Genomic DNA, 25,679 nt, shown 5'->3' on the forward strand with positions numbered 1-25,679 from the left:
TTTGAATGAGGGAAACATCTGAAACCTGCAGGTTTGACACCTGTGCTTTCGAGGCAACAAACACGTGACTCTTACGGGGGAATCCACATGAATAGCTTTCACTGCTGTTTGTTTTTCTACGTTGTTTTGAACTCATTCATGTCCACACAAAACACTGGACTAAATGGTGTGGGTCAAATCACTTCAACACCTTTATTTTCATCCTTTTTTCACTTTCCGTTGTACAATAATACACCTGGAACTGGGTGTATGCCTTGTTTGCTCAGAACCGTAGAGTGCTCATAGACAAAGTGGATGAAAATCACAGCAGGCCTGGCAGCCACAAAAGCATGTTTGCCTTTTCGGATGTAATGCATGACGTCGACTACAATAATGTTTCAAATATTGTTTTTCCTTAAACTAAAATGGCTGACAGATCATTTGAAGGATCATGAGCCTGCTCTGGATTAATCGTGATGGCTAACAAACTGATGTAGATTTACTCATGCTCCTGACCAAATTTATGTAAACACAACTGATATTGAAATATTAAAATCAAATTCAGCCCTGTGGCCAATTTTCGATTTTGCATATTTGATCATGGTGTACAATTGAATTTTGAAAAAGTATTTCCTTTTTTTTTGTCTGCATGTTAGATTAAAACAAAACAACCAGTCAGTTTTTCATGTTTCGTTCTTGATTATTTGCATTTTGACATGTTTTTTTTGTCAGTTAAGAAATGCCATATGACTAAGACAAAGGGACAACATTGGTAGGAAGGCAGGAGGAGTACAGTGGACTGACCAAGATGTATTTAACAAAAATATAAACAGGAGTACACTGGAAAAACAATAACTTGAAGTACTCGAACAAAGCCCTGAAATTCACAAGAAACCAAAGTAGCAAAAACCCTGTGACAGAAAACACAACATGACAGGGGCACGCAGACACCCACACAATTATTGTGTGGGTGTCTTTGTTGAAGCACCACAAAGACTGACAGAATTCAGAGAGCTAAATCCAAGCAAAGTGACGAGACAACGAGAAACACCTGGACAAGACACAAAGGGTTGAGGGAGCTGATTGGTTGAACACAAGGGACACTGATGACGAGAACAGGTGCAGTCAAAAAGGGCACATGAGGGAACAAAACCAAACAAAAACATAACCGTAGGTGGTTGGAGGTGGGAAGGGGAAGACACTGAGAGAATCCCGTTACATTCTTTTGGAATGTTCAGTAAATGTAAAAATATTTCAGAATACTGCTCTCGTTTCCTTGGCAAATTAATCCCCGGATTGAAAACATTGGTTCTGTGTAAGCAGAGCTGTGGGATGTCTACCTAACTTTTCTCCTCATTCATCCTACAGAAGCACCTTTCCTACCACTGTGACGTCTCATCGAGCTGGTTTTTCAAAAGTGTCCTTTCTTGAAAAATGTATGTTTTTCTCTACTGCCCGCAAACCTATGCGATACATTCAAGGTCCTTGTTTTCCTCTGTTGACAAATGAAAAGGGCTCCAAACAAAGCCTAATGTCATCAGAGCGAGAGCAAGTCAGCCTGCAGAAAACACTGCAGTCATCTATTTCCTACATGGCTGCGGACACATAGGTGGGCTTTTTTATATTGTTCTAACATGTGGGGCTTGTGTTGTTTATTACTGCAGTGACAGAAGACAACAGCGATGCACTACGATGGAATTGGCTGTATTCAGTGGACGTTTGGTCATTTTCAGCCAAGAAATAGTACATGCACATTCGTAGACATATTGAAACCTTTCAGAGTGGATAGCCATTCAAATGTTGTTTTCTGTTATATTAATTAATCTTAATGTCACAGTTGTGAATCAACCATGACAATGGGCCCTATGTGTGTTGCCATCCACTGCTGTTATTTATTTTTTTCATGCCTAAAAACCAATAAGAACACTTGATTAAAAACAAAATCCTGATGTTGGTTACCATTATTTGTGCATGAAAGGGTGAACTGACAGTGTTGTACATTTGCATAAACAAAAGATGTCAGATAGCAGTGTTACACCTGACTGCATGGAAACAGGGGGAACATCATGTCGTCCACTTCGGTAACCCCCCATTGTTTAGCATTACAGGCATTATGTCTGTACAAAAACAGCCAGGCAGCATGATGGAAAAGATACGTTCCTTGATAAAGGGGCCAGTGAGGCAACAAGCCTGTCATAGTTCAAATGTGTCTTGCAGGCTTCTATTATAAGCAACGTTTTATTTTTGTTTCAAGTGTTTTTCTCTTCCGATTCCCAGCTGATAGTTTGGGACGCTGGCCAAGTTAGGTAAGGGCTCCGCACTAGGCTGCACAGCACAAGTGTGAAATTCAGTGAGGTGCTAGCAAGAAAGAGCTTAATATGCATATTTTGCCGAGTAACAGTGAAATTAACCCCCGAAAAAGTCTTTTAACCATGGCTAACAGGCACGGGAAAGGAAAATACAGGACACTCGTTCGCGCCCATTGTTCTTGTTTCCTCAGAGTGCTTTGCTCTGACTGATGCGTTCAATGTGCCATTCATGTTTTTTTTTTTTTTTCATGGCACGATTTTGCAGTGGCTATTCAACAAGCCAAACAGAGGCAAGTTGAAGCCAACTGAACCTGTGGAGCAGAAACACAGCATTCGATTTCCAGATCCAGTCATGCATCCATTATATCCAACAAACTGCTTTTCCTGTTTCTTGAACGCAACCTGGCAATATATGTAATCTAGCTTGAAGTGAAGGTGAAACAAAAATGATAAAGATTGGCTGTGACAGAAATTCTTGTCCAAACGTGTAGCTCTCCCATACTATTGGGACCCCTGCATTTTATCAGCAGTCAAATAATGATGACTTTTGGCTGCCGTCTTCAAACTGTCAACTCAAAATGGAATCTGAGAGCTTGATCACAATCCGCGCTAGTTGACTTCAAATATGATTAGATTTGAAAAAAATAATTTTGCCCACGGGAATTATACAAACTGTTCCTGAGTCAACCTGTCACAATCATCAAACCTTTACGTCCAATCAAATGCTAACATTTTACCACTCTTAAAAGGCCGCAATTTTGCCACTGGCCTGTCGACTTAAAATGACATCACAGTGCCCAAGAGTTCATCTTGCCAACATCACATGACCAAACCCAGAAAACAGGTGAGCTATGACATTCATTACTTGAGAATGTTTAGACGAGCAAAATGAGTTGACCACTGTTAGTACTAAAACCTGAAAGTACTTTCTGATACATGATAAAATGCAAAAACAGTCACACAATCCACTTTAACTGAGGTGACATAACTGCTCATTGTTGACTTAGCAATATTACGGCTTTAAACTCCAATAACTACAGTGATCTTCTCTTTCTGACTGGAAAAAAAAAAAAAAAAAACCAAAACATGCAGAGTCTATTCTTTGACGCCCTCTGAACTTAGGTCTGGTGAGATATGCTGAGATCTTGCGTGATGTCATATTGGCTGTTTTCAGTTTCCCTGAAATATTCCGTGTTGTTTGGTCTCATGGGCATTTATTTCATTTATTTTTTGCTGTGTTTTCAAGCAGGAACCCAACTGCCTGCAAATAATTCAGTTCAACCCAGTAGGATGTGGAAGCTGAGGTAAAAAGAAAAAAACAAAATCTACCAAAAGTGACAGCATTCTATTAGCTGTCATTTTCGACCTATTTTGATGTGAGGCCATCAGTGATTGGCATAGTGTTTTCTAGTTTTTGGTGTCCCTTTGTTCCATTTTGTGACATGATGAAATGTTGCCGCTGACAGCAATTATACATGACTGAAAGAAAGTGAAGCATAGACTGCGCGCAACTGTGTTCTCAGGAAGATGAAAAGAATAAACACTGGATGACAACTCATCGCCGCAGTAAAAACCACAGACATAAAGAAAAGAAACAGACATTATCCAAACCTGGAAACCGCCGTGTTAGCAGGCACAGTTTAAAGTGAGATGACAACTTCTGCGCAGACATCATGAGCTAAAGTTATTGTGTCGACCCGTTGTCAGTGCACACATCAGGGATGCAGTAGACACAATAACAAAAGTCGCTTAGTGAGCAAGTGGAATGTAAAAAGTCATCAGTCTCAGAAGACGACATCAACACATACAATATCAGTCAGCATCTTTCCACAATGTCACATGAAATGTAGAAATCACTTGCTTGGAAAGTTGCCCTTTGTAGTCATTTCTCACTTGAGTTAGCATCCTGTACAAACACTGTGCCTCCATTAGATTTGCTTTGGTATTGTAACACATACTGTACTTCTGCTAAGGCCAAAGTCAAACAGAAAAGTGACTATTTTGTATTTTGAGGCCGGCCGTGTTTGTGTTTTTCATCAGCCAGCGTCATTCAAGCAAAAAAGGTTGCGGTGGCCGAAGACTTTTCCACACCACTGTGTAGTATTCAAACTCATTGTTTTTTGTTGTTGTTTGTTTTGTTAATTTTGTATTTTTTTTTTCTTTAATCAGCCTGACTGCCTCCACTCAGCTGCTCCCACTGGCAACAATTGTAGTGATGGGGAATGGTAGAATAGAAGGCATGCCACCATGTCGCCGCTCCTTGGCACGTTCTACAATTTGTAGACACTAAATGGCATGACGTGGCATTGGTCGACTTAGCACGTCCGCCTCACAGTGCAGGGGTCATGGGTTCGAATCCAGCCCCCGGCCTTCCTGTATAGAGTTTGCAGGTCCTCCCCGTGCATTCGTGGGTTTTCTCCAGGTGCTCCGGTTTCCTCCCACATTCCAAAAACATGCATGGTAGGCTGAGTGAACACTCCAAATTGTCCTTAGATGTGTTTGTGAGTGCGAATGGTTGATTGTGAATATGTGCCCTGCGATTGGATGGCAACCAGTGAGAATAAGCGGCTCAGATCATGGATGGATGGATGTATCGACAAATGGCCTGACAATAAAGTAGTCCATTTCATATCAAGAAAAAAATGAAATGCCTTTTCCTCCCCAAGTTTGACATCAAGCAGCGCTTTGAAAACTTGATGACAATTTGTCAGATCGAAGATAAAGATCTTTGCTTAGATTAAAAACCTTTTTGAACATTTCTATGTGCCAGTGAGACTCATACAATTACTTAGCATTTCATTTGTGAGACTGAAATAATGTGGCGTTTCTCATTTTACGGCCTTCTATTGTCAATGTTTAATTGTTCCTGAGGGGATTTAAAAAAAAAAAATTCTAGATGCTTCTATCGTCCATCACACCTTTACAGTACACTTTTACGCCTTTCTACAGGGCTCTGCAGTGTTTTCGTTCATCCATTCCTTCATTTTAGAATCCATACACAATTTGAGATCTTGATATAAAGAGCATTTGATCAATAACTCAAGAGTTTAATTGTCTTAAATCGTCTCCCTGCACTTGCCTGTTTGATTCATTGAAATGTACATAGGTGCGAATGTGAGTGTATGTCGACCGAAGGTATATCTGCCCTACGTTTGGCGTGGATGTTGTAGGTCACCTTAATGGTCGAAGAAATTTGAAATGTAGTCCTGTTTTATTTGAGCACAAAAACCTGGCATTTGAACAGGGATGTGTCCACTTTTTATATCTACTGACACAGCTCCAAAGCTAATAATGTGGCATCTGAGCAATGTTTTCAATAAATGTGCAATATTAGCTGCATAAAAACTTGTCATCATGAATGATATCAGGTCATTGCATAAGAGCATTTTTTTCTTCCTCTGCCTTCTTTTCAACACTTGTTTCAGAAGATGGTGTGCAGAATATACAGTACACTGGGAGGTACAGTCCATGTAAAAGCAGCCTCACACATTTCAAGTGCGTCCTTATGGAGTGTCTGCCAGGGATGAGTAAGCAAAAGAGACAGCGAGATTGTGAGGTTGAAGCTCAGGCAGGAGGGTCAACCGCGAATGTTCGATGCTTTACAGCTAGCCACCGACTATCTGCCCTTCATGGTTTCACTCGTTACGTTAAGAGAGAGTTGTTTTATCGGTGTACGGTGGTTAACTCCTTATTACGCAAGAGAATGGTAACACATTAGATGAGCGAGACAAATGTTTATGACATCCTCCTAATTTATCGAGAGAGTGTTTGATTTCACTGATGTATTAAATGGCGGCTCATAACTATTGCTCAGCAAATTGCTTCGATCAGGCATCGGGAACATAAATGCTGGAGGGGGACACAATGTTTCATCAGTGTTGCTGGGGAACTTCCGAACCAAATGTATGACCAAAATGCCATTTTAAATATGGACAAAATATGTGCGTATGAGTTAAATATATGCACTATGTTAACCCAACAACAAAGGGTGTGAAGTAAACAAAATAACCACACACTGTACTTTTTTCCTCAGTGCTCAATGGCTCTCTTGCATGAAAATTATCATTCAAGGAGGGCACACACCTGCTGAACAAGAAACCGACATTAAGTTTAGTGCCTACCTTTGGACATGTTTTCACAACAATCATCCATCCATCCATTTTCTGAATCGCTTTATCCTCACAAGGGTTGCGGGGCGTGCTGGAGCCTATCCCAGCCGTCTTCGGGCAGTACGCAGGGGACACCCTGAACCAGTTGCCAGCCAATCGCAGGGCACACATAGACAAACAACCATACGCGCTCACACTCACACCTTGGGACAATTTAAAATGTTCCATTAACCTGCCACGCATATTTCTGGAATGTGGGAGGAAACCGGAGTACCTGGAGAAAACCCACTCAGGCACGGGGAGAACATGAAAACTCCACCAGGAAGGCCAGAGCCAGAATCGAACCCGGCCCTCACAAAAATCAACTCACTCAAAATGTTAATATTATTGCGATACAATGTTTTTTCGGCATACTCCAAATGTGCAATATATATATTATGGTATGTGCAGACCAAATCCTTTGTGAGCGTTCCACCCCGCTTTATTTGCTAGCATTTGACCGCAGCGACTTCATTCACACACACCGGTGAAGGGCTTCGCTTGCTAGACGATAGCAGTTGTAACAGCTATTTTGAAAAGAGCCATAGAGGACGAATTGGTTGATCCTGTAGTCCTCCCTAATGCTCGACTTGGTACAGTTCAACAGGTGTAAAAATGAATAACTATGATAAGATAAGATGAGAAAACCTTTATTAGTCTCGCAATGGAGAAATTCCCAATTCACAGCGGCAAAGTTATGAGAGAAAGAATACTAATTATTAATAAAATACATACCGGGTATGCCAACCTCCTCGCTCACCAAACGCCAAGCCAGCTCACGTTTATTTTTCTCGCGGCCAAATTGTACAGCTTGGGGTATCCTCAGACCGCAACAATATTCTCCTCCACTACGCTCTCAAATGTGGTCACAAATTCCGGCTAGTGTACAGGACGCTGCGTGTGACGTACCACGTCCCGAAGCCTGAATAGTTGCCGCGAGGCAAAGCATGTATAAAGTTTAATTTATTTAACTTTGTCGAACAGACTCCCCCCCCAATGCATGCGCGGACCACCGCGTGAACTGCTTTGACTTTAATTGAAGCCAGAAATGCTCGCAACGGATTTGGTGTGCACGTAGCATTCGGCCTACTCACCTTGGAGCAACGAGCCTTATAAGACCCAGCATCAGCGCAACTGAGACGTGTCTGCCATATTGTGGTGATTGGTAATATTACAACTTAAAACTACTGCATAGTTCGGTACCTGCAGATTTGCATACTCGCAAATTTATTTTCTTTCTTTTTTTTTCCTCAAGGGTTGGGGGAGGGGGGTTTTAATCAAGGGGCCGCAAGCTACGAGTTGCCCATCATGGTTTCCCATCCCTGCCTAGCAACTCTAGGTGATGAGTCAATGTATTCCACTGATGGCAAAAGAGTGTTGTTGTTTCTTTACTTAATACTGTGCTTTTAGCCGCCTGCTCGCAACAGAGGATCCAACACTTGACAATGTTCTCAACACATATGGACGTTAAGCCGTGTCATTACATGAGAGCTTGTATTTGTTTTTGCATTTTGGCAAATGCTTGGCTGCTCCTCCGTATGTAGCCAAGCAAAGTTGGCAAGCCAGAACAGCTGTTTGTGTTTGTCTAATGTAAACTAACAGAGCAAAGATCTGACTATGATTCATTGTCCGCACATGCTTTTGAAGCAACTGCTCAGTCGCTAGCAGAAAACGATACATTGACTGCCTGGCTTCAAATGCTTTGATATCCAACAACATTCCCGGTGAAGCACATCAAATCGACCTTTAGACGTCTACATCACTTTGCTGGCATGACCACTGTCAGCCTAAATGGATTCGATCTAAATGTTTTGCGGCCTTCGTACTCAGTCACCTTACTCTCTGAAACAAACCTTATAATGAAGCATATTGACATTTCCGGCACGCTGAATATGCCGCCCTCTAGAATAAATCCCAGCATTAACGAGAGTGTTCTGTCTCTCGCGTGCTCTAACTGTCTCCTTCCCTCCGTCCGCCCTATGTCCAGTGTCTCCATAACCCGCCCTGCCACATGATGAGATCAGAGGAGCCTGGTCATCTAAGTAATGGCTTTCCTTCTGTTGATTCCTCCTGGGCCCGCAGCTCCTGCGTGCGGTGATGTATGCTCCACGCAACAGCACTGGACAGCTCATCTCTCTCAGCCACGGGCACCACTGAATAAGCACATCCACCCAAAGAAGCCAATCTCTGAAATGCACTTTGGGGTTGCTGCCGCTGCCGCCTGTCTTTGACGTCTACTGAAAATGAAAAGCACGGTAACCATTTTACACTCGTGTAATGAGCCAAAGTTGATTAGGGGAGAAAACGTACGGCCTTCCCTTTGGCTTGTGGCAGGAGTCACCGAAAACGTATTTGTTTCATAAGACCAAGCTGGCATTGGCAGTAATAGTGTGACAATTCATATCGGCAAACTCAACTTATTAACCACACTTAGCACTTTCCTTTAAAACCTGGCCATTAAATACATTACTCAACTTGCATTTCTGATAGCTTCTCATGTTTAGTCATATATATATATTTTTTTTTTTTAATTTGAATAGAGTCTGTTACGCTTAGAGTTTCTATTTTAGAAAAGTTTGTTCGTTAGATTGTCTGTTTGAGCAAAGTCTGTTGTGGTTGGGTAGACGTCGATATTTGGACTGTAGATGCGATTATCGAAGAGTAGTACCACTGGTGGTACTTGGGTTCGAGTTTCACTGGCAAAGTACAATTCCGTTGTGTTTAACTTTTCAGAGTTTGCTATTTTGAAGGCACAGTGTTCAGCGTTACGGTGACTTGCAAGAGTATCATTTTCATGAACAGGTAGACCTGCTATGCTGCTGTATTTTGAAGTTGGTCATGATGGTGGCAGTCAGTATTTATTTATTTTTTTTGGGACTTGGGATAAAAGGTTTGACAACAACTGGACTATATGATCACAATTCAAGTCAGGGACCTCCGGTGCAAAATTTTGCACCATCTCATGTGCGCTAGTATGCCGGCGTATACGTTCCTAGAATCCTTAAATCCTTGATTCTGTACTAGGAATCAAAATGAAACTCCACGAAGCCAAAAGCTCTCCCTATGAACGGCACTATGTCAGAGGACATGACACTCACATAAATGACACAAAATGCCACAGACCTTCACTTTCCTTTTCTTGCCTCCCCCTAATATGTCCCTCATGCAACCCTTCCATCCCCACTGACTATCGTCAGACGTGATGGATATCGGACCATGTCCTCCAGGAGACATCTTCCATGATCATGCTCCCACAGTGCTCATCCACAGACCCATCTGCTTTCTAATCAATGACAGCGCGGCAATGGCAGCGCAGCAGGACATACAGACACATAGTGGCAAAAAGCCTTGAAGCAAATAACGAAATAAAGATCGTGTAGATGAACATAATCACACAGGCTAAGTTGTCATAGATGAACATGCATGCCGTTGTTCTCTCACCTGTACGTGTCTCTGTAGAGGTCCTTTGGTCCAGCGTGGTTACTGTCAACCCTCGCTCTAGACGAGCATGCCCTCCTACATGGGCATGTATGCGCCACGCAGGTCAGCGGCGTGCTGTCCAGCAGAACACGGATGACGGATCAGGCTGTCCAGCTTGGCGTCAGCCCCCCTGAACACATCTTCTTGTGTTTCCTGCTCTCCGGGGTCATTCCAGCCAGCCCCTCAGCAGCCGCAACACCAGGCAGCGCTCAAGGCGGGCGGAGGGGTGAGCGATGGGAGGTGCTTAGAGGACTGAAGCGGACGCGGTGCTGCGAGCGGTGCGCCTCCTCTTACGACAGGTCAGCACGCAGCTGCTGGACGCGATACCGCTTTCCGTTGTCCATCGAGGCTTCCTACCTGTGCGTGTGTGTTTTGCGTGTCAGTCCACTTTTCTGAAAAAGTCTCTTCCCCCTCAGTGAGGATGCTGTCTGTTGTCGCCGGTGGCTCCGGGATGCTGAGGCAATGTGAAAGAGAAAAAGACATAGACGGCGTGAGATGGTGAGAGAGAGAGAGAGCAAGAGAGGGAGAGAGAGGGACAGAGAGAGCAGGAGTGCCGAGGTAAAGCAGAAAAGAAGGAGGGAGAAAGCATTTCAGAGCGGGGAGGAATGATGGAAAAGATATCGGAAAAGGGAATGCACCTCACCCTCTACCAATCTATCAGGCAGTGGCTGAGTTAATGAGTCACCTATACCCATGACGGCGTATGTGTGGCACATAACATCATCATGTGCAGTCACAGTACATGTTCTGTATTTCTTGGTTGCAAACAAGTTTTCCCATGAGCAATGCACGTGGACGTGAACACACCTGTGACACTTCAGCATTAACACATTCTTGCATATCCAAATCACCAGGGGAATGATGGACAGTCAGGTCCATAAATATTGGAACAGATACGCAATTCTCATCTTCTTGTCTCGAAACACCGCCACTGTGGATTTTGAAGGAAATGAGCAAAATGTGCTTGAACTGCAGACGTTCAGCTTGAAGTGAGGGAACGGTACACCCACGTCGGGTGAACCGTGTAGGAATGAAAACAGATTGTATATGCGCCTCCCACTTTTTTAAGGACTAAAAGTAATGGGACAGATCCAAAATCATAAATCAAACTTTCACCTTTTAATGCTTGTTTGCAAATCCTTTGTAGCCAATTACATCCTGAAGTCTTGAATGTGCAGACATCCCTAGATGCCGGATTTCCTTACTGCTGATGCTCTGCCAGGCCTACACTGCTACTGTTTTTAGTTCCTGACTGTTATTGCTTGTCTTTTTCTCTTCAGTTTTGTCTTCAGCAAGTGAAATGCAAGCACGATCGGATTCAGGTAGGTAGACTTGGCCATTGCGGAACATGCCACTTCTTTGCCTTAAAAAAACTCCATTGGCAGCCGTACACACCCACCTGACCATAAAACATCTGAGCAGCCTATTGTCCCATTATTTCTGGTCCTTGGGAGTTAGATATGCCAACTGTTATGATTCCTACGTTCGTTCACCTGATTTGGATGTGAGTATCTTCACATTAAAGCTCAAAGTCTTCAGTTAAGGGACATCATGTTCATTTCAGTTCAAACCCATTGTCATGGGGTACAGAGCAGTTAATGCCAATGTGCAAAGATTTGTGGACTTGAACAACGGAAAGTGCATCGGTGACTGTTGCACTTTTTTTTTCTTCTTTTGCTTTGCTCGAGCGGCCGTGTGCCTGACGCTCATTCGTAACTCAAGATTTGTCTAGGACTATGGGAAAAAAAAAATCGAGCAAGCGGCAGCTTGTCAGCTCAAGTAATAAACAAGAGTTAGAGCACTTGTAAGGTTCTGTGATTGTTGTAACATAGCGTGTTAATTTTCACAACACCGACAGAGTCAAACTCAGTCAAACTTAACTCGCTGTTACCGTGAATAAATATTAGCTTTGGAATTGCCAGTTATCCAAGTAATGGTGAGGTGATTAAAAGAATAAAAAAAAAAAAACTCATCTCTGATTTCATGGGCCAATGATATTTCACTGTGCAGGTTTGTGTGTACTTACACTTGCATGTCGTAATCTTTAAGACATTTTTTATGGAGCACTTTAAAAAACAACCACGTATGTAACACAGTGTTGTACATAAAGATTGAATCCAAGCCTTCATCACTGTACGGTGCAGATGAAACAAAATTGGGGTTTTGAATACCAAAAAAAAAAAATCAAAACTGACAAAATAATCACAGCTATGTATTACTGACAGGATTAATTCGCTCATGGCTGGTGGTGCGAGAGTTTCTCGGTCCTCATGGTGGGGTTGGGTGGGGGTCGGGGGGGCTTCGTGATGCAAGCAGCCAGCTCGGCAGCCTGAACGGGGGAGCGAGACGCATCTTCGACCGCTGCCGACTCTTGCGTTAGTGGCAAATTAGAACTTTCTACCTCCTTTGTAGTTCTGCACACAGCGCTGAACATCGCGTCCAGAAAACCCGCTGTGCTGGCTGCAGGATCTTTCTCCTTTTCTTTAAAAAGTCCGAACCTTTGATGCTGAACCAAACTATTATTTATAGTTATTGCACAGCCCCAGGTTATCTCACATTGAATGACAGAGGTCCCAGTAGCTTGGAACTGTCATGCCACCTGACCTTTCCACCAGCAATGCTGATTGCGTTGCTGTTTATGTGGTTCGTTGCCCAAATAGTTTTGAGGCGCTGAAAATGAAGGTCACCTGGATACAATCACTGGAAATTGCCGTATGTGTGGCGAGGATCGTCGATGACTTTTTTTTTTGCTAATCAGTTGGGATTCTGTATGAGGCCAAAATCCCTCAAAATTGATGTCATTGTCCAAATACGTCTGCGTGTGGAAGCTTAATAAAGACTAGCCTGAGCATGCTGTCTATGCTGCTTTGATTGCATCAATTAAAAAGAGATGATGAATGATAGACCTGAAAGGAATACAGATAAGGCTTCTGAAACGAGAGGGAAGGAATATGCGGCCACTCATATCCATCTGATAAAAAGCAAGGACATTTTCAAAGAACAGGAGGAGCATACAAAATGAGCTCTTCATCTTCCTTTTTTGTGGTACAAGGATAACGAAAGATAAGTCTTTGCCTTATATTTGCATTCCACTTGGTAAAACCCCCTTCAGCAAAATCCCTCTCTTTGTCGCATCCCAAATTAAAAGAGCCTTTGGTTGAGTTTCAATCTGGGATTTGTGTAAGAAGAGCAGTTCAAGCAGCCGTCAGCCCTGTCAATATGACGGTAAAGCCCATCAACATATTCTCAGAGTCTGCAAACTAAGACCGTCTAGGCCTGCGTGTTAGCAGTGGAGAGGCGCTTCCCTCGCAGGAAGCCGAGGCCTTCAGGCATATTTTCTTGCTGCGTTTTTTTGTTGAAGAGACTTTATTTGAGCTGCATTTCACGCCAATTTTCTTTGTAAACAACCTCGGTTGTCCAAACCACAGCCGTTTTCCTCTCAAGGATTAAAGTGTGCACTTTTGAACTAGTGAATTCCTGTAATGTAACATGCACGCTTTTTAATTTTTTTTTAATAAATAGAGGGTAAGGTAAGAACAAATCCAAACTAAGTTTTAATTCTTCGTTGTAGCCTCACCAAAAGCGGAACAGGCCTGCACTGACCTGGTGTCTGCTTTTGATATGCTTCGACGTGTTCACCTAGCTGTAATCTGCCGCTCAATCAGGCTTTAGGTGTGAACCGAGGCTGTGACGGATCCCAGGGTGCATGATTGTGCAGGGGTAATTATGCATGAGGAAGAAGGTTAGTACAGCGTTGGATGAAGGAACGCGCTTTAACTCACTCTGACTCCGGCGCCTCCGAAATGCACTTTTACTATTACTGCCGATGCCCTTGCGTGGGGGGTGGTTCTATGGGGGTGGGGGTGGGGGCATTTGGGGTTTGGGGTTCATTTTGTCATCAAAGGCAGGCAAACATAAATAGAAACAGTCGGGCAAGTGGCAATATCACGCTGTGCAGTGACTGTGCCACTACCACTTCAATACAGCAGCAAAATCATCTGACGAAGAAAATGATCGCAACCTGATAAAGCAAATCTCCCTCTCAGCTTTACTTTTGAGTCAAATGTGCAGAGCAACATCAAAATAATTTCGGTGTTATACTGGCTTGTGACGACAGCAGCGTCTGTGGCATTTGCAGAGTTTCGCAAAGTGCTTTTGCAACTTTTCCACAAGCTAAAATTATTTTTTATGTTCCGTTTTTGATTGAAAAGTTATTGTTTTTGCAATGCACATTTATCGACTCTCTTTGTCTTATTTTTTATTTTTTTGGGCTGACCATGCCTTTGGTGGTAATCGTACACAAGGGAAAAGAGTGGAGAGAATGCAGCATTCTTTTGTTTTTGTCTTGGCATGTGGTCATTTGTTTGAAATATTTTCCCATTCTCACAGATAACCCGCTGATTCTCTGTCCAACAATAAATTGCTGAGGTCCAATTGTTTCATCATTTTGGTGGCATTGGACCTGTTGGAAGCGTACTGAAGTAGCCAGAGATATGATACAGATCAGTTCTTTTGGGAACCTTTGCAACTTTTGACAATAATTGCGTAACTGCTGTATTGTTCCAGCTGCATGTGTGTTACATGCAATCATGGTTCGGACTCTTTCAGCATCTTACACAATTTGGCAATGGCTGAGTATTGGGCACCGGCATAGGGATTTGCACCCGCGCTGTCTGCACAAATGCCAGTAATATGTACTCCTTCGCTGCCGCTATCTCTTATTTCATTCACTGCCGCGGCCGTTTATATTTGTCAACTGCAAAACAACCATTTACTGCCGCCGATGTGTATATTTGTTGAAGGGATACGTTACTCGTTTTACCATTTTCAGCAGTAAAATGTTAATATTTTGTCCATAATGAATGTGATAACGATAACTTCATTATTTTTCATGTACAATTAACACCTTTAAAAAAAACTATTTTGCCTGTTGCTGTCGACTGAAAATGATATCACATGTACTCTGGGGTCAGGGAATGACCGATCACGGCTCAGCGTTCGAACGGCACAAGAGCCAAGTCTAGCATGTCAGAATTTTTGTTCGTCTTGCCGCATAGTGTGACATGTCTTCAATCGTCCTTCGATCAGCACTTCCGCATTGATCAATAGGGAGACAGTGTCTCTCTCTCTCTCTCTCTCTCTCTCTCTCTCTCTCTCTCTCTCTCTCTCTCTCTCTCTCTCTCTCCTACTTATGACGAGAGACTGGACGTGGTGCATATGATCACAAATTGGTGTGCGGTATTTAAAAAGCAACTTGAACAAAGGGGGAATTATTGGAAAGGATACACAACATTTCAAATCATGCTACGTCGGGTATCTGCAAACTTCATTAGCAAACGCGTTTTCATGAATACATTTGTGACTTAAAGTTCTATTTGGAGAATAGACAGTCCAAACTGCTCTCCCCACCATCCAGGAACGGGTCCATAGTGTGTTTGTTTTTTTTTTTTGGGCCTACCGGTATTCTGAACATAGAAACTCCGTCAGCTTGACTTTGACAGCTGTTTGTTCCACCTCCTTGACGTACCTGCGCCTATAGACTGAATTATGACAGAAACACGCAGTGACTCGGCAGGGTCTGGTCAGTGAGGGACTTGTTGCGTAATATCTTGACACAGAACGATATTTATATGGTAGTTTGATCGCTGACCGTCGTGAACGACAAAAAAAAGTAATGTAGTTTGTCATTGCCATTGAAGAAAGTACACTTATGTACTGTACAAACAGAGTATGTATCCCGCTAGAAACTGTATCACATAGTAGAAACTGTGTGGTGAAATTGTGAGAAACGATGATGCAGTTCCTGGAGTGAAAGATGGGAGCTAGGTGAGAAAGCCACCCTTGTTTATCTCAATCCATGCGCTAAGTCAGCTTCACTCACGGCACGTTTCTCAGTTGTGTCTGTAAATAAAGTGTTTTGCCATCAGAAGCCCTTTCTCAGTCTGTTTTTTTTTCGTTATTTTATATCACAACAGGAAAACATATTTGCGTCAAAGTCACTGCTCTGCTTAACATCTTCCCAAACACAAAAAATTCTTGTTCTCCTCTTTTTGGTCAGTAACTGGTACTTTTGGTGAAAACAACAGATATTACCTATGCATACTGCTGATCATTGTCGTATGGGGGGAAAAAAACCTGAAATAAGGGTTTTTTTTCTGTTGAAAAAGGAGAATGTACTCCTTCTTTTGGTAGAATGCTTATGTCGTCATTGGATGGCATTCTTGCAGCTTTAAATGTCCAAATTATGTTCACGTTTGATTTGTCTGATGCATGTCAAAAGACACACGTACACACTTAATCATAATTAAGTAAAGCACATGAGTGACAATGTATATGAAATGCACGATATAAGTAGATTGCCTTGCCTTGCTTACGTATCAGCAGTAACCTTGCGAGAGAACATGTCGCAGCAGCTCGAAGGCACTGATTGCGATCACGCCGCTTTGAAATCTTTTGATTCTCCACAGCATGTGGGCTTAACAGTTCGATTAACCCTTGGATCGCCTCTGATCCCTGCGGTTAACAATGTTGTGGAGCGCTTCTAATACAGCACAGAATGCACATGCACAAAGACGCCTCGCGGCAAGATACTGCTTTAGCATGGCTGTTTTTGCATTACAGATTTATGTGTGCACAGATGGCAATATCACTCCACCGCTTTGTCCCTTGCGGGGGGGTCAAGTGTTCCAGGGCATTAAGTTTCATGAGTGGATGCACAGTGAAAACACACGGAGAAATGAGATGGTCAATATCCACATTGACCTTAACTTGAAGGGACATCACAGTCGCTATCGAAAGACAAAGAGACCCACAAAAACAGTAAATGAAGGCAAGTCGTGTCAAGGCAAGCACATTTCTGACACAAGGCAACTGACTGTGCTACACACAACCAAAAACAAACAAACAAAACAAAAAAAATTAAGGTTAACGCGAAGCTAGTTAAAAGCATTGACAAAGCGTAGCCTATTAAAATTGCTAAAAGAACGTACATTGACAGAATTTGAACGTATTTACAAACAAAAGGTTGAAAGACTCTTAAAAGAAAAAGGAAAGAAATAAAAAGTAGCTTTCTGAAATTTGTGAAATTGATTTCTCAACCGAAACCATTTGAGGCCATGTTGAGCTTGGTGTGTGCAGTTGTCATGATAACGTTCTGTTAGTGTCCAGAAGGTAGCAGAGGCGTTCCCGGCTTTCCTACTGCTCACCTGTCCGACATCACAATTATTGGGACTCTTTGAGGACCTCATGGACCCACGTCAAGCCGTCAGATAATTTTGCCTTGCTCAAGTCATTGTTCATTTGCATTTTGTCTAGACGCTCTCTTATTGCTCTCGTTCTGTTTTTGGCTCTTGCCTTGATTTATGCTTTCTCCGTTTTTTTGGCTCTTGCCTTTGCTTATATTCTTCGTTTATTGAAGTAAGTTACTTTCTACTGAGTGAACTACTTACTGGAAGTAGTTCTTGGTGTGTTTAAGTGTATCCACGGTTTGTACTCCATGCGGTTTGTACTTTTGTTCCAAGCTATTTTCGCTTGTGTTTTTACCTTGCCATGGGCTAGTGTTTTTTGTCTTCTTCGCATTTTTCCTGGCTTGTTGTCCAGCGTCATTATTTGTACTTTATTGGCCTTGCGCCTATTTTAATTTATTTATTTTTTTTTGTTTTAGCTCAACTTTCCTGAGTCTATGTTTGTCGGGTCCGATTCTGTCCGGAACCTTTCAGATGCCTGACAGAAGGTGAGCTACTTCCAAGCCATTATCCTCACATTTCATTATTATTTTTTTAACCAATCATTTCGCAAATTAATGTTAATTTCCGTGATCATCTATTCAAGAGGTTTAGTCAAATGCCCAATCCGATTTTTTTTTTTTTTTTAAATAATGTCACGGAACTGAACACAACCACAGCCCTAATTACAAGAGGGTGTGCACACTTGGGCAAACACATTATCTTGTTAATTTGTACTTCACCTCTCTAATTTTATTTTATTTTTTTAATACGCCCAATTGAGTTATAGATTTACCTTGTGCTTTGTTTTTTTCTACAGGATCGCAAATACCTGGAATTTCAACAGGGACTTTTTAAATCCAGTGTCGGTGAGGATTGTAACATAGATCAACTGTTAAATCCACCTCTTAATCTTTTGTCTCAGCTCACTCCTACCACGGTACACTGATGCTGTCGCCTGCTCCCACTCCATTTTTACCTCTCATGAACAAGATCCCGAGATACTTGAACACATCCACTTCGGGGCAGGATGGTATCCTCCTCCCGTGCCTGCTCCAGGATCCTGCTGCTTGGGACTAAAACCACACCTCTCCTTCAGTCTGAAGTTCAACTTCCCAACAGACCCTCCTCTGCAGAATCTCTGAATAGGTCTTACCAGGGAGGTTGAGCAGTGTAGAACTGTTGTTGTAAAACACCCTCCAGTTCTCATGAGGAGGACCGCAACCCCGCTCGGCCAAACCAGTGGTGCCGTCTACGGACTGTCGCAATAGATCTCATCTGTCACCTGGATCTTCTAACCGAGAAGCTTCTGAAACTTGTCCAGGCAAACGAGGTTAAGAGCAAAATAGAATAACATTCTCTCATTTCAGATTTTTTTTTTTTTTGTTGTTGTCTATTTTGCAATTTCATTTTCATGCCTGCTGTGCTGGTGTCTCATCCATCAGTTTCACTTGAGTGATTTAGGCATTAATAGGTTTAGCTTCGTTATATTCAGATTTGGAAACATAAGCACTGTAAAATTTGCACGTTACCCATAACAAAGGATGAACCATTTCAGTAAAAAAATATATTATAGCACTATTTTGAATCACAAGGATTAAAGCTGGCAAATTAAAATGTCAGACTCTGTCACCTCAATTACTATGCGACTGCAGTCATCTGTGACTGACGTTATACTTTCACTGGAATTCCCAAAATGCTTTTGTGTTTTTTTGATCCGGGCCTACGTGGAATACAAACAGCACTGCCCATTTTCTTCTTTCAAATCCTTCAAATGTATTATCCAGGAGATCAAAAACAACAGTTTAGGGTCAAATCAATTGTTCTGGCAAGAAGCATGTTGCTAAAAGCATTGTCCTTTAAAAAAGGCAGCTAATTTGTGTCGTCTGCGTTTGCAGATGCTCCAAGATAGTTGTTAGAGATCTCTGTCCAGGCATATCAAGGATTTGGCTGTTATTGTCATGGGAATGAGACTGAAAATAGCCTCTGGGACTCCATGCAGTCAAAGAACATTACGTTACACAGACAGACGCAGCACAACCATGTTAGTACAAAGCCGTGAGCTCTTGGGAGTCCCGCATTGATTTGTGGCTTTTTGAACCGCCAGAAAACAAGCCTGCATCCTATCTCACTCCTGTGTGACAACAACAGGAGGTCCGGTTACTGATTATAATTGGCATAGCGTGATTCCAAATGTGGCACTCTGTATCACACTGTCATTGGAGCAGTGGGAGAGTAAAGTCTATATCGGGGTAAAGTGCTCTAAAATTACACCGGCGTCATCTTTAAATGCATAAACACGACAAAGTCTCGTTTCAGATGAATGTCTGTGGCAACTCAAAGATCTATTCTGTACATGAAGGTTCAAAAATTAAGGGCTTTTTCGTGTCACATCTTCACATTGTTTCCAAATATCTTGCAGGTGTTGAAAACATGATAGTGCAGTGTTAATGTCAACAAATTAAAAAAGGGAATGGCAGGGTACATCTCAGTTCACAATCTTTTTTTTTTTTTTCTCATTCCATCCATCCAGTCTCGACACCGCTTGTCTTCATTAGGGTCACGGGTGAGCTTGAGCCTATCTCGGCTGCAGACGTGGGCGTAGTCACTTATGTGCAAGTGAGTCGTAAGTCTCAAGATCCAACTGGCAAAATTCAAGGAAAGAGGAAGTGGCAAAAATGAAGTCAAGTATACATATTTACACCTATGGACAGTTCAGGTTCTTCCAAAAATGTAATCTGCATTTTTGGGGAATGTGAGAGGAAGCTCGAGAACCCCCTCGAGCACGGGGAGAACATGCACACTGCGGCAGGAATTCAAACCATGAATTTCAGAACCACTCCCCCATTTTTTCGTCTTTTAATAAAATATTGTTAGTACTGTATGACTTAAATATAAAAGAAACAGAACAGCATGAAGTGTGGGAATCTTTGTCATTAAATGAATAAGAATGAAATAAAGAAGTCCAGGAAGAGGCCTCAGGGTAATTTCCCCCCCTGCAGAACAAAGTAGCAATACAAGTTCATTGAGAGGTTTTAGTAGAACTTTAAATCACATTATTCCTGACTTTACTCTTGCGGTCATGCTGTATAAGAGTCAATTATATACCTGTCATTTAAATTGTTAAACAGATGTTTCAATTTTTGCTTTATAGAGAGTTCTTAGAATTCAGTGCACAAGAGAACATTTTATCCCTTAAGGTGTGACAATTCTGAACAAAAGCTTGAATTCCTGGTCATGCCGATTACATGAGCCATCTCGCTTGTGCTATTGTACAAGTTGTATTTCTGCAATACTAGTCAACTTGCTATTATGCCCTCTGAACTAAGACCTTGGTTTCTTGTGATTCAAACGGGACAACTACTTGGAAGCAAATTTGGATCTCTGGAGCCACTTCCCATCCATCAAGTGTGAAATTACACAACCAAAGATATCTTTTGGTAGTTCCTTGTTTATGAAAATGAATGTGAAAGCTCTCAATAGCTGGAGTCAAATTTACATAATACTGCCACCACACTGATTCCCTCCACCATTGACCTTGGCCCCATAGTAAGCAGTGACATGAGCCTGAACTGCCCTTCAAAAAAAAAAAAAAAAAAAACACTGGTCATTTCTCTCCAAGTGTGACAAGTTGATGCTAAAATGTAACTGCTCTTATCAGGATACCTCAAACTGAAAACCCGTAATATGGATTTATTAAGCGTGGTAACCCAATTTTTAAAACTGTATGAGTGTTCAGAATGTTGAAACATGTCTTTAAAAGGTGCCTGTACAGTTAATAACGTTTTTTTGATGTCAAAAGAAATAGAAGTTGACCAGCATCATGGAATTAATAAAAACGAGCCATTGACAGCTGTATAACAATGTGCAGAGTCATCCAGCAGAGATAAAGTCATCTGTGGTGCAATACAATACTAAGATGGTTGTGCTGTTGGTGCAGATGATTGTCGCACCATTTTTAAGTGACCAGTAGCAGTAATTGTTGTAGGACTTTAGGTGTGCAATTATGCAGAAAGTCCTTGAGCGCTTTAAAGTGTCTGCTGCTGTGGAAAATTGACCAATGACAATTGTTGAAGTATTTAGAGAGCTGGAGCTGTCTATTACTGTCCCACAGGTGTGTGCAAAAATGCAAAGAGCCACTATAGATTTGAATTACTGTTTAGGGAGTTAATGGTGAGAGGGAAGAAGCTGTTTGAATGTCTGCTGGTTTTGGTGTGCATGGTTCAGTAGCGCTTGCCTGAGGGGAGTAGCTGGAAAAGGTGGTGGGCAGGGTGCGGGGGATCCAGTAGGACTCAAGACAAATTGACATGGGACACCATCGAGCAGTCTCAGGAGCGCATCTCGGCTTGTCCCATTCGGAATTCTTCTGACTTCAGGCTTCCACTGACCTATGAACTGGGATGCGGTGCACTTTTCTCAGAGCTCTAAAATGTCCCTCTGGCATCCTACAGCAATCTTACTTGACCTTTATAACTGTATTTGACACAGTAGTCGGCATTCCGGTGGAATGTTACCGCCCGGATGATCCAACTGTGAGCACATTAATTCCAGGTCGCAGGAGTGTCCCGAGATGCAAATCTAGTCATCGATGAATAAATCAGTGTGGCAAGATAGAGGGCAGCTTTTTCACAACAATGGCCGGGAATGAGAGAACATTAAAGTGGCGTAGAAGGCTTGTGAAATGACTGATAAATGGGGCGATTACATTTTATAAAATTCATGAAACCGCCGAGATGAGACCAAAGCTCCCATCAGAGGAAGAATTGTGTTCGTCAGTGTCAAAGATTCTACCCTGATGGGAGGAGTTCCTACAACTCAGGTCCATCTGTCATTAATATTAAAGGTTACTCCTTCTACTTGACGACTTGTCTGCGGGAATTTGTGTGAAGTCACTGATGCTTCCTATCTCTGTTCTAGTTCACCCTAAAAGGGACTGATGGGTTTCAGGTCAGTGTAGCGCAAGTGACTCCACACAAATCTCAGACTGCCTTTATGGACCTCTCCTCTTTGGTCTCTTGGAACAGAGAGGACAATGATGATGATGGTGGGGGGGTGGTAGGGGTGGGGGGGTTCTGCTTTTTAACTAATTTTGGCTGATAATGTGGCGTGAACTTTTTGCATGGTTGGTGGGACCAGGATAAACTGGCTCCACTCCTGTTCTCATGTAGCAGATACACATTCCGACTCAGCACTATCACATTTTTTTCTTGTCTTTTTATCTTTTCTAGTGCCCTGATTATTCCTGTCACTTCATTTTGTTTTACTTCAGGCGTACGTATTCCAGCAAGCCCGCTAATATGGGGCTCCATTAGGATGAGTTAAAAATCACACGATGCCATTGCGATGTGTGGATCCAGTTGTTGATATGGACCAATATAGCCACAAGACAGCAACATCTAGTTAAGCCGCCCGGTATGGGGGATTGCCGACAGAAAGATGTTGATGTTACAAAGAGGTATGTCATCGATCGAGATCAATGTCAGCCATCTGTTGGAGCCCCCTTCAGCTTGGGGCCTGAGGCAATTCGACAATTGCCTGCCCTGTTACAATGTCTCTTTTATGCTACGCCCACAGCGAAAGTGAAACAACATTTCACCGCACGTTTCTCTGATGGCGGGATGCTATGAACGAAGCTGCTTCATTCGTACCATACCAAAACAGGAAAAAGGAGGGGTTCCTTCTTCTCTGACACAAAAAAAAAAAACAAGTGCTGCATGAACATCGCTAATTAGTCAGGCAGCCGTTTGTGCTAAAACATTCGCTAATGCTAAATGCTATTGCTATCTTTGTTCACATTTCAACAGCTGTGAAGTTACACAGATATGCCAATATGAGCTGGCGCGTCTGGCTGCCGCTGCTCACCCGCAATTATTCTTTTTTAGCGTTTGTTTTACGTTTTTTTTTTTTTACGATTTACTCTCGTCATGGGAGAAACCTTCATCTCCTGTCGCAATTCGTTGTGGTTTTGGACCGTCGGTGGTCGCACGGTTGTCCTCGGTCGCGCTGTCGCGGCGTCCTGCCTGTTCGGCTGTCGGACGGGGCTCCGTGCCTTCTCCGCCCCTCTGCGCCCCGTGGTGGGGGTCGACGGGGCTTGTGTCTGGGCTGCGCTGCTGTGGACCGTCCTGTCGCTCCTCCGTCTGCCCGTGGGGGGACTGTGCGGTGCTCAGCCCTTCTTGGGCTCCGCTTCCGGTGATCGGGCTCCCCGCCTGCGTTGCACCGTTTCCCGGGCGTCGCTCCTCGTCCTTCCCGGAGGGGCATCCGCCGTGGATCTCGTCGGGGCTTCCACCTCGATGGCTCCAGGGTCATCACCTCCTCTGGTCGTCCTCCCGTCGGCCACAATGAGACAGCGGCAGAAATAGCGGCCAATCCGCGGACCACGGCGTGTTGGCCGGCCTGGCTGGGTTGGCTAGTGCTCCTCGCGACGGCGATGTTGCCGGCGTCAACTATTTAAAAAACTATTTCGAGTCACTAAATTCAGTTTAAATTCATCTCTCCTTTTATTATTTATAATTTTATCTGTGGTTTTATTTTTCTTGTTTTGATTGTAAAGTGTCCTTGAGTGTTTTGAAAGGCGCTTATAAATGAAATGTATTATTGTTATTATTATTATTTTTAATATCCTCATTCACCATTCTACAAGCTTGTTCCTTTTTGGTCCTTTTCTGTCTTGTCTTGATCTGTTTTTGGGTTTTGGTTTGCAGCTCCAGCTGGACTGGAGGGCGTTCCCTTCAGCAATGCAGCTGTTTTGCATTCTGTAATCAACCTTTTGGACTACTTAAGGACTGCCTTGCGCTCATGTCGCTGTCTGATTATTCGTCTTGCTCTTCTTCTTGGTACCAAGTGCAATTCTCTAGAGTCGCTCTTGTTCTCATTCTTGCAGGGCACATACAGACGAACGACCGTTCTCTCTTTCATGCCTATTGACAATTCAGTATTAATGGAGGCTAACGTGATTTGGGCTTTTTTTTTTTTGCCACAGTAGCTGAACAAAAAACATGCAAGCATGCGGAACTTTGAGGGATTTTTGCAACTAAAAGAATCTGACGTTTAACCTATGACTTGTCATCCCACCTCATCTGGGTGAATGGGTGTATCTGGCAGTGCAAGTTGAGGAATTATTTGTTTATGTTTTGTTTACTTGCTCCATCATCAGCATCGCTCGTTAGAGTAACACATTCAAGTGCATCGTTTTGGGGTGGGTACGCAGGAGTGTGTTTTCATCTCTTCCAAACCATCATTTTACAACTCTTTGGCTTTTGTGCCGGAAAATATTTTCCTTCCCCTCAAACTACCATGCCCCTGTCTCCTTACACACGGTGCCCTCTTCTCTTCTCATTAGCTAACTACAGTATTAGCTCGGCATGTTTGTGTGAATGTTTGTGGATGCTCATGTGTGAGCGTGTGTGTGTGTTACCCCCGGGAGTCATTCTGTTGGCAGGCCAGTCTTGACAAGCAGCTCATTAGCGAGTCCATTCGGACCATTCTCCCTCTCTTGCAGCTTACTGTGGACACATTAGGCCAACGATGGTCTCTCCCTCTAATGGAGGAGAACGAGGGCATCAGCACTGAGCTGCTCTTGTTTGCTCTTCTTTTAATTAGACCTCCCCTGCCAACTTAAATTGCTCCGGTCTTGAGCTTTCTTTAACGTTCACCTTGGCGCAACACATAGCTCTGATCATCAGAATACGCTGACGGTAGCTGTTTTTTTTTTCTTTTTGTTGTTGCACAACATTCCGCTCGTTTGCCTCAGTGTACTTGGTGAGGCGTGCCTCATGGATATTGAGAGTGTGCGGGCAAAAGGCTCGTGTTTGTACTGAGGAAAGGGGAAATATCAATGCCTTGACTGCCTTTATACGGATTGCCTTATGTTTAGGAATGTGAAGTCTTTAGAAAAGTTCTTGGAACACAGCAAGCTTTATATACTGGAACCTCCAAAGTTGAACAGATCTTCAGTCAAACTTTGCAAGTTTCTTTTTGGAGACATACATTTGAAAAATTAAACAGTTTAACTGCATCCTACTGGAGACATGTTGAAGATTTGTAGTCGGGATTTTTATTATTATTATTATTATTATTTTTTTTTAACGTCACGTCCAGATAATGTGTGGTACTCACAGTACCTGGCATCGCATAAGCCAAAACCGTGTCTCTTTCTTGAAGTTGAAATGACAGGGTATAACGATGAACCCTCACTGCTGTCACCGGCAGCAGTGAGGGTTCATTGAAAATGTTAATGGATGACAAAATAGTTTGGCATAATTTTAAATTAATTATTAATTTTTTTTCATTGGATTCAGTTTTGTTTTATGGTTTGTCATGTTGTTACTTTTTTCATGTATTGTCTTCACTGCAAGAAAGGATTCCTAAAAAAGTTTAATAAAATAGATGTGTTTCTAGGAAATTGTTATTATTTTTAACCTGAACAGAAAAATAATCTTGATAGGGATGTTTTGTGTCAGAAAACAAATCTTATTACAGTATAGTTTATATATATATTTTGTGTCATAAGATTTTACAGCTAATATTAAGCTAGAATTACT

The 25,679-nt window shown here is 42.6% G+C and overlaps 1 long non-coding RNA gene across 1 annotated transcript; it reads left to right on the forward strand.

The window, feature by feature from the left end:
* Positions 1–1,108: 1,108 nt before the first annotated feature.
* On the forward strand, positions 1,109–1,831 carry LOC109515722 (uncharacterized). The gene is made up of 3 exons (XR_002168242.1): positions 1,109–1,222; positions 1,303–1,415; positions 1,644–1,831. It is a non-coding gene; the product is annotated as an uncharacterized LOC109515722 (long non-coding RNA).
* The last annotated feature ends 23,848 nt before the right edge of the window (positions 1,832–25,679 follow it).

Source organism: Hippocampus comes, unplaced genomic scaffold, assembly GCF_001891065.2.
Source record: "Hippocampus comes isolate QL1 unplaced genomic scaffold, H_comes_QL1_v1.1 scaffold9, whole genome shotgun sequence".
NCBI lineage: Eukaryota > Metazoa > Chordata > Actinopteri > Syngnathiformes > Syngnathidae > Hippocampus > Hippocampus comes.